Below are 11203 nucleotides of genomic sequence, written 5' to 3' on the forward strand. Positions count from 1 at the left end.
CTCAGAGTTGATGTGTGTAAAGCCAAGGGTAGCTGTTCTGAGAAACGTTTGTTTCATGTGTTTTATTATGTGACAATATGAGCTGGATCTTTGATATGGTGTCAAGTCTTCATGAAAGTCATGATAATATTCAACTGAACAGGTAACTTGATTTGCAAGTGTTTGTGTTGTTTTATGTACTGGAAAGGTAGCAGTTCAGTAGGGTTAAGAACTTTGACATATCTTCATCGCTGTTGATTTCATGACATTAGTAATAGTATAGATGCATTCACTTACATGTACTCCATTCAGTTATCCAGTCTTCTCTTTTCCCTCTCCCTGCAATACCAATTCACACAAAGTGACATATGCATAGTAAAAATTCAGTCTCTGGCTATTCACAAACATCTGGCTTTGCAAACTAACAGTTGCAATACCAGCAATGCTTTGTTCCATGAATAAAGTATGGCTATATTTTTCAGTTCATCCATATCTGTATGGGCAGCTATTTTCATCATCACTGTTGTTTTGTTTCTCCTTAAGTTTTTTTCTCTTTTTTCTGTCTTATTTTTATTCTATGATGCATGTTTGTTTTAACTTTTGTTATTGAAAAAAATGTAAACAGTAATTTAGATAACATATTCAATACAGGTTTGGGTTGTGTGCTTTTAGAAATAACATATTGGTAGAAATTTAATGGCTTTTATGGAAGAATGTTCAGGAAGTGTAGAGAACTGAAATATGGACGACCATCATCAGTCTCATACATTATAATACAGAAAATGTGGAAAATTTTCCTCTGCATTTCAGCTTGAGCATATGTGTTTGTGTGTGAGTGTTCTTAGATTGAGAAACCTTGTCTGTGTGTTTTCTGCATATGTGTGTGTGTGCATGTGTTAGGTTAACTCTAATGAAACTTAGCCATGGTCTTTTTTATCTGTGCCTTTCAGACAACCAAAGTGCATTTTCAGGGATGCCAGGTGTTACATTTTTCCATTACACTGAATACTGACATGGATTACACAATCTTTAATGTGCTTATTTTGATTATAAACAAATATTCATGAACTGGGTTTGAAACTGAGCAGGTCTACAATGATGTACATTTTTTTTCTTTTTCTCTTTTTCTTTCTTTCTCTTCTTCTTCTTTTTTTTTTTTTTTAAACATAGAATCACAAGAATCTTTTATACACCAAACACGATCATCAGTGTTCAAATTCCACAGCATTTCTTCCAGATGGAACATCAACTGCAGTAACTATTGCTGACTACCATGCCTTCAATACTGTATTTTCATATAAGGTGGAGGAAAAAATCAGAAGAGACTGTCAATCATTTCATTTAATGTCAGGTGTACAAAGATTATTAACTTATTACTAATTAATGGTAATGAAAACATTAAATTATTCAGTTCTTTTTTTTTTGTGAAGTATAAAAATAAAACATAATGCAGGAATCAGTCAAACTGGAAAACTGTATTTCCTCAGCTCTTCATGGGTCGATCTTGGGTAACTTGTGCAAAACTGTATAGTCAAATCATATCTCATTGAGCCACATTGGATGAGTAGGGCCATATCTCCAGATCATAGTTAAAGTGATAAAGGAAAACTTCCTATCAACAGCAAAAGGTGTCTGACAGCACCTGAAAGAGCATATTACAAGGAATACACTGAATGTCTGGTTTTTCTCTCATGCTTTTATTTTCATGACTTTCACAGCATGACAGGTTTGGCCATCAACAGATGCCTCAAGTCATTTGAACTTTAACTCACCATAGCATGACAGGTTTGGGCATTCATTGATGCACGAACTTCAGACATTTGAACTCATGAACTCCTGTCTTGAGAGTGCAAATCATACAGGTAATACAGTTGAGGTAGATTCTGAGTGTATTTTAAGTCTTGTGCTTATGTAGTTCACTAGGTATTCAAAATGTATGACTGCTTCTCTTCATGAATGTACAATATACTACATATATCGTTGTGGACATTTGTGAGCAAGCGAACATTATCAGAGTGAACAAACTATTTTTTTTCTTAAGTTGCAAAATGTAGCAAAATGAAACTTTAAAGATTTTTTTTTTCTGAAGTGCCTACATGTTACAAAAAACGTTACCGCAGAAATGTGTTTTATCATGAAATAGTACATTGAACAATGCATTAAAAAAAATGAACTCAAGACATTGTATCGTGTTTGGCATTGAATGTGTGTTACAGTGTGTATGTGGTACGATAATTCTCTTCAGCCAGTTACTATCTCCAGTTTTATTCCAAGACCTGACACAGTCATATCAAGAGAATTACGTTGTTTCATTCCTACAAAGAACTGTAAGCTACAAAAGGTAAATTTACCTTTGCCTAACACAGAAATAATTTAAGTCTACAGTCATGGTTTCCTTGAAAGCTAACCAAATATAATACCCTTAACAAGTCACAAGAAATCTTGAACATATAACATAAGGTTTTCACCACATCATGAAAGAAACCTGGCTATCATTTCGGATAGCTTGTGTTCATTCAATTCAGATATTTTAACCCTCATCAAAGATTGCATTTTATTCAGCTTTGCTCGTTTTGAGGGCAAAAAACATTTCACACATTTGCAGTACAGTCACTGTCAGTATCTGTTTCCATGCTTCATGGGTAGGAAGAGACCCATGGTTTTTAGAGGCAATATTGTCATTTTGCTTCACTGGTCAAAGGAGACGTGTAACCATAAGAGCATTGTCAGTAAGTGTTTATAAATATTCTGAGGTCATTCAATACAAAGTTCATGTACAACTTGAGAATCTCTTGAAATGTGAAGCATGTTGCTCCTGAAAGCAAAAGTGTTATGAACTTGTAAAGATGTATGTGGGTCTTTTTTTTATTTTTTTTTTTTACCCGTGGTACATGGCAAGGGTTAACAAGCTTTGCAAGGCCGCCTGCATCATAGCAGAAACGGATATCATATCTCATTAATTTACGATGCTATATATCAAAAACCAACAAAAAAAGTAACAACAAAAAACTGAATGCGTAGTATGAATGAATGACAGGCAGAAGAAGGAACGAGCAAAGTAGAGAAGTGAAGGCTACATATGCATCCACCTCTGAATACGATTGTCTGATACGGAAAAGAGCCCAGACGGTTAAGATATTTAAAAGCCATGGAAAAAAAACAACAACAAACAAACAAAAAAACAACACAAAAACCCTATGGCGCACACAATGTCAGTATGGTTGCAAGACCACAGTAGAGTCTCTGTGGATTTCTCATACAATTGTTATGTTTCATGACGTCTTCTTCTATTGCTCTTCGAAAGGTTAACAGCGAGTTGTCGACATGCTGTGACGTCACATCGGATCGTATACGCGTACTCGTTGTCCGATGAATGACGTCCACACAAAGTATGCCAATGTTAAGAGCGGTTACGCACGCACGCACACACACACACACACACACACACACACACACACACAGACTCATCACAACAGTGGCAGAACACACACACACACACAGATTCATCACAACAGTGGCAGAACGCGCGCGCGCGCGCACACACACACACACACACACACACACAAAGAGTGTCATCACAACAGTGGCAGAACACACACACACACACACACACACACACACACACACACACACACAGTCATCACAACAGTGGCAGAACACACACACACACACACACACACACACACAGTCATCACAACAGTGGCAGAACGCACACACACACACACACACACACACACACACACACAAAGAGTGTCATCACAACAGTGGCAGACACACACGTCACTGCGTTCGGACAAATCCATACACGCTACACCACATCTGTTGAGCAGATGCCTGACCAGCAGCATAACCCAACGCGCTTAGTCAGGCCTTGAGTGCATGCTTACATATTTGTGTACCTATGAAAGTGGATTTCATTTTACGTAATTTCGCCAGAGGACAACACTCTCGTTGCCATGGGTTCTTTTTCAGTGCGCCAAGTGCGTGCTGCACACGGGACCTCGGTTTATCGTCTCATCCGAAAGACTAGACGCTCAGTTTGATTTTCCAGTCAAACTTAGGAGAAAGGGCGAGAGCGGGATTCGAACCCACACCCTCACGGACTCTCTGTATTGGCAGCTGAGCGTCACAACATCACAACAGTGGCAGAACGCACACACACACACACACACACACACAAAGAACACACACACACACACACACACAAAGAACACACACACACACACACACACAGTCATCACAACAGTGGCAGAACACACACACACACACACACACACACACACACACACACAGGAGAAGGGCAGCAGCGAAGCGTTGCTGAACTGTAATCAGTTATCCTGTGTCAGGCAGTTGATCAATTTGAACACATTCGGTCCATGCAAGTCAGGAGTAAAACCCACCACTGTGCGAAACTGAGATTTTACTTCACTGTGACAACATGCCTGGTAAGTTTTCGCCCATAACAGGCGATTTATAAATTAAAGAAATAAAATAAAATAAGAGTTAGGCAAGTGGAAAATACAGTAATGGTATTTGTTATATAACAAAATGATAATGATGATAATAATGATGATGATGATGATAATAATAATAATAATAATAATAACAGTAATAATGATCATAAGAAATATAAAAAAATCTTACCGTGCCATCTGCGACAGCAATAGTGGGGCCAGCAATGGTATTGTATATAATTTACAGACACAGCAGCGATTGGTGACAGAGGACGACTACATAAGTTGCAGTCATGTCCCACAAAACATAACCCTTGGAATCTGATTTGTGTCAAGCCTGAAATGTTTTACTCACGTGCGTACACCGAATCTGTGTATTGTTTTGTGTGCACGTACATACATACACGTACACGTGTTGAATTGAGGGGGGGGAGAGGGATTGGGTAGGGGTGGGGAGGTGGGGGCGGTTGGATGTATTACAACTGCCGTTGCTGCATGCAGATGCTGCTGTTGCTTGTGCTTATACAACAAGCATTTCCTTTCTCATCCCTTTCACCTTACTTTATAACCTTGATATATACACCTTGTGAGGCTGTTTTCTTACGCAAAGGTAAGGGACCGACCTTGAAACAGTCCAACAACTCGGCCATCGCATCCTCCTGGGTAAGTCCAGTCTGGGATGGCCCGTGCAAAGAACGACATCTTTCTGTACGGAGCCTGTTTCCTGGTGGTGTTGGTAGTAGTAGTAGTAGTGGTAGTTTATGTGCAGCAGGAAGTAAATGCTGTCTTACATTTCATTGTCAGTGACATGCGGTTTTTCTTTCAAAGTCAACATTAATTCTATAACTAAAGTTATTGTTGTATATCTTAATTAATGAATGTTCAAGATTCCACCTAAAGTGCTAAAAGAGTTATCTACACCACTATGTCAGCTTTTTTGGACAAATCACTAGAAACTGGTATACTTCCAAAAGACTGGAAAAGCGCTGAAGTAACAGTAATTTTCAGAAAGGGTACAAAATCAGATGCTGGTAATTATAGGCCAGTAAGCTTACCCTGTATTGTATGTAAGGTGCTGGAGTCTGTTATAAGAGATACCATAGTAGAACATTTTATTCGTGATAATAATTCATATGCAGAATGTCAGCATGATTTCAGAAGAAGACTTTCATATATAACTCAGCTACTTGAAGTTATGGAAGACCTTACCAGCTTAATGGGTGATGATCAACTAGTTGATATTGTTTATCTTGAATTCAAGAAGGCATTCGGTTCTGTCCCGCATAAACGACTATTGATAAAACTCCAGTCTTATGGTATCCAGGATAGTGTATTTTAGTGGATAAGCAACTTTTTACAGGGTCGTTCACAAAGGGTACGTGTGGATGAATCTTTATCAAATAAAGTTGATGTTCTCAGTGGCATCCCACAAGGTAGTGTTCTGGGTCCCATCCTATTTACAATATTTCTTAATGATCTGCCAGATAAAATCCAAAGCATATGTAAAGTATTTGCTGATGACACAAAAATCTACAATCATGCAGCTGATAATAATGTCATTCAAAAAGATTTAAAGACGTTGCAAGAATGGTCAGACACATGGAACCTCTGTTTTAACGTATCAGAATGTAAGGTTATGCACACTGGCATACAAAACCCTGGTTTTGACTACACTATGAATATTGGTAATCATGTTAAACTATAATGCGTGTAAAGATGAAAAGATCTAGGAGTGACGTTTGATGACAAACTTTCATTTGGGCCTCACATTCAGAGAGTTATGAATAAAGTTAACCAAATGATTGGAATTATAAAGAATTTTTACTTTTAAAGACAAGGTTACCCCTTTGAAATTATATAAGGCTTTTGTTAGACCTCATTTGGAATATGGGAATGTTGTGTGGTATCCTGCTTGGAAATATCAAGCAATAGCTATTGAAAATGTTCAAAGGAGAGCTACTAAAATGTTGAAGGAATGCCAGAATATGATCATATGGAGAAAGAATAAAATATTTAAATTTGCACTCTCTGAAGGGACGAAGGTTTTGGGGAGATTTGATACAGACTTACAAAATTATGAGGACATTGATACTAACAAATTTTTCACTCTTTGCCAATCAAGCATAACAAGAAATTCTGAAGGAAAAATATTGGTTCGATCATTTTGCACTGACAAAACAAAATATAACTTTTCTGTTCGTGTTGTCAACACGTGGAACTCACTACCACCTTCAGTTAAATACTAACATTTTAAAGAACTTTCTGGACTGCGATCAAAAACTTGGTAACATGTTTTTTTAAAATTTGACGAGCTATTGCTTTGATATTTTTTAAATGAGGCATGCCACGCAGACCAAAAAGATAATACAAAGAGGGGACGTTTATAGGACGCGAGGCCTTATGGCAAAAATGCCAGTCCCTACTACAACTACAACTTCTACTACTTGTTCTATAAGTGATTCTGCTTTTATGTTTAATACTACATATACTCGAGCTAAAAGACAAACTTCTGTGAATTTACAGACAATAAATTTGTATTTCATCCAGTCATCATATCGCATCGCATCGCATCGTATCGTATCGTATCGTGTCGTATCGGTATTAGTAGTAGTAGAGTTAGGATAAAAACAAGCTGTAAAGCTTAAGAACAATGACTTTGAGAGATCGGCAGGCCTATAAGCAGCAAAGATGAATAAACAAGCCTTTGAACGACTCCTTCTTCGTTTCATAGATGAAACTGATATCATTTCGTCAAGGTTCCACGCCCAATTTGCCAAAGTATCAAAACCATCAAAACGTGTGACAATAATCAGTGATTTTGATGAATCGTCCATTTGATTCTAGAAAGTATCATTAACAGCTGGTGCTTGTACTAGTTGGGTGACACTTCTATCGCTTTGTTGATAACCTGGCAGGTGGTGTCACCCAAACATCAATAGCTGTAGAGTGCAAGTGCTAGGACTGCGACAAACGAATCCAGATGTGACTGCGTACTTGGCATGGAGTAATTCTGAGGTCCATGGGCAATCCTGCTAAAACAGCCAAGAAGATGGGACAGCTTTTCACTTTTATTTTTAGTAAGGGTTGTAGGGTGGGGGTACAAATCGATGGATCTTTTGCACGCATTCATTCAAAGATAACAGAGAGAGAGAGAGGGAGGGAGGGAGAGAGAGAGAGAGAGAGAGAGAGACGGACGGACAGACAGACAGACAGAGACAGAGAGAGAGAGAGAGAGACAGACAGAGCGAGGGGGTGGTGGGCGGGGATGGTGAATGAGAGGGAAAGTGAGTCTAAATTTAGCGGGGAGGGGAAGCTAGGAAGGACTATTTTGGAAGTTGTTGCCATTGTCGGTCCTTTTCCATCTGCAGGCGAACAGGAAGACCGCACTTTGCTGCATGAAGCAATGGACCACCTTCCTCCAGACGCACAGTCACCGCAACCTGCCCTGAACCAGGCGCCACTCCAGCCCCCTTCAGGATTCCACGCTGAACATCCGGCCGCCCTTGCTCCCTTGGCTCCCGCTGAGGATTTCAACTCTGGTGGCGGTCCCGCTCATGGAAGTGGAAACCAGTTGGTTCCCAACCTAACTGACTCTTTCCCCACAATCCAGGCTGACTCGTGCCTTGTCACGCGAGGTGGAGACCAGCTACTTCCTACGCAGAATAACTTGACCTCTTACAATCCTATGACAGACAGACACCAACCGTTGTCCATGAAATATTACAACGTCCCACGGCCACCCACCGGCCTGCCACTTCCTTGTAACGAGGTCGACGCTTACTACACCTTGGAAGCTGAAAGCGAGGCAGTTCCAATGGCTGTTGCCAACCCTGTACACCCCACACCCGCGGAAAACGAGCTGGCTGCTAACATGGTCGATGCTTACCACGCTGAAAGCGAAGCAGTTCCAGTGATTGTCCACAACCCTTTATACCCCACACCCGCGGAAAACGAGGTAGCTGCTGAGGAAGTGGATGCTTACTACACCTTGGAAGCCGAAAGCTTGGCAGTTCCAGTGATTGTCCGCAACCCTATATACCCTTCACTAGCGGAAACCATGGTGACTGCTGACAACACCGAGAACCTGGCTGTTGCTGTTGGAGGCCGTGACGCGTCACAAGCTCAGCTGGGAGTCCCGAGTGCGGTGTCCGTGATGGACGAATCCGGAGTGGGAGGGGATGTTCTTGCAGAAACCGGTGCACCAGCTGCAACTTCAGAGGGCGGCGCATATGAGGAATCCTCCACGCTAAGTGATGACGAAGACAGCATTGTCATCGTGGCGTCACATGAAGAGAGGAAAAAGGGGATGCTGAAATTGTAGGTATTCTGCTTTGTCTTGCTGTTTCGTTGCCTGTAAATCAGCTGTACGTTACGTGTAATTTAGTGAGGCATTGAGGTTCAAAGTCCCATACACTCTCCCACGGCCATTAAGGCAGTGAACTGATATCCACTGTGTCCAGGGCTCGACATAGGAAGGCGGGGCCCAGTCCTCTCCTTCCGCCGTTTGAACCTTTCCCAACGGAAGTCCGGGTACCCGTTCAACACCAGGGTGGAGTGAGGAGAATCTATGTGCCTTTCCCAAGGTCTGACACAACACCATGCCGAAACAGGGATTCGAACCCGGATTACTGGTGAACTGCCCCGGTGGCCGGCCGCCTTGTATGCTATAGTACAGTGTAATGAACAGTGTAACGAAGTCTGTGCAGTTGGGTTTCATTATGTTTATTGCATTCTGTTAGAATGGGGTCAGTGGTCAGTGTGGTACAATGAAGTGCAGTGTTATACACAGTGTAGCCTGTGCAATGCGATGCTGAGGTTTCATTGTATTTACCGCGTTTCATAGAAATCAATGTGTGTGGCGTAGCGTGATGCACTTGTATTGCATCATTACTTATTTAGTTATCATATTACTGTTTTTACTGAGATTACTCTGTGTGAAAATCGTTCTCCTCTGCCCAAAGAAAGCGCGTCGCTACAGTGCGACTCTACCTTAATATTTTCCAATTTTCCTGCCTGTAGGTGTAGGCCTGGTTGTTTTCCCTGTCAAGATGAATTTTTGCCAAGGACAACCCTTTTGTTCCCGTGGGTTCTTTTACGTGTGCAGAGTACATGCTACCCCACGGGACCTCTATTTATTGTCTCATCCCCGCGAGTCGGTGACTAGTGTCCAGACCTCTGCCAGTGGAGTGACGGCCTAGAGGTAACGCGTCCGCCTAGGAAGCGAGAGAATCTGAGCGCGCTGGTTCGATTCACGGCTCAGCCGCCGATATTTTCTCCCCCTCCACTAGACCTTGAGTGGTGGTCTGGACGCTAGTCATTCGGATGAGACGATAAACAGAGGTCCCGTGTGCAGCATGCACTTAGCGCACGTAAAAGAACCCACGGCAACAAAAGGGTTGTTCCTGGCAAACTTCTGTAGAAAGATCCACTTCAATAGGAAAAACAAATAAAACTGCACGGAGGGAAAAAAAAATATATGGGTGGCTCTGTAGTCAGTAGCGACGCGCTCTCCTTGGGGAGAGCAGCCCGAATTTCACACAGAGAAATTTGTTGTGATAAAAAAAAGAGATACAAATACAAATAAGGTCTAGTGGAGGGGGCGGGGAGCGGGGGGGGGGGGGGGTGGGGTGGGGGTTGGAGTGGGGGGGAATACTGGCGAGTGTGTTGGGATTGGATCCTGTATGCTCAGATCATCTCTGCACACGTTTCCACATGGCCACCACACCACTGTGCCTCACTGTATTATTTGTTTTAAACATTTTTTTTTTATTCAAAGAAACAGCATATCACAAGCACATCAACACATAAAGCATGGGAAGGACATCAAGCATGGCTTATCTAAACTCCACCCAATCAGAAACAATCATTAATGTGTGTTGGAACTGTCGTGGCTTGCAAGTAGTGCAGTGCAACGCCACAATCTGAATCTTCTCCATCTACAGAATCATGTTGGCTGTGATGTGATCGCTGGATGTGCTACCCTTTCTGATTTTTGTGATGCCTGGTTCCTGGGCCGTGTACGTTTTGACCTTGGTGAATGTGGTGTGTTTATTTTTGCTGTGATTTGGACCTATGTGATGTGAGACTGTGATACTGCCTGTGTTGATTTTTTTTTTTTTTGTACATACTTTTATGTCACTTATTCTTAGATGTGTATATCATATTGTGAAGCGTGGTGACTTCCACCCGGGATGGGGGTGCTGCGCTATATAAACCTGCATTATCATCATTATCATTACATTTGTAAAATCCTGTTTTCGCATGCTAAATTATTGCACCAATTTTTACCGGAACTTTTGTGCATGTATGAAACGATATTACCATTAGTAGATGTTGTAACCCGTTTTCAGTGGATTTCAACACTTATTGTGTACGTTATTTTACTCAGTTTATTTTGATAAAGATTCAGTCACTAAAATAACGTGCGACCATCTTGCTTTTTCCGTTTTTCGTCCCACAAACCGTGGAAATGAAACCAGTTGGTGCAATAATTTAGGATATGATAATGACAATGACAATGATAATAATAATGATGATAATGATAATAATGATATGATCATTATTGTTATCATTAATGGTAAAAAGTGTTGTTGTTAGTATTCTTCTTCTTCTTATCATCATCATTATTATTATTGTTGTCGTTGTTGTTGCTGCTGCTATCATCACCATTACTGTCATTACTATCAGTATTATCATAACTATTATCATCATTTTCATTATTGTTATCATTATTATTATCATCATTATTATCATTACTGTCATCATCATAA

The sequence above is a fragment of the Babylonia areolata genome, chromosome 27 (genome assembly GCF_041734735.1).
Source record: "Babylonia areolata isolate BAREFJ2019XMU chromosome 27, ASM4173473v1, whole genome shotgun sequence".
NCBI classification, from domain to species: domain Eukaryota; kingdom Metazoa; phylum Mollusca; class Gastropoda; order Neogastropoda; family Buccinidae; genus Babylonia; species Babylonia areolata.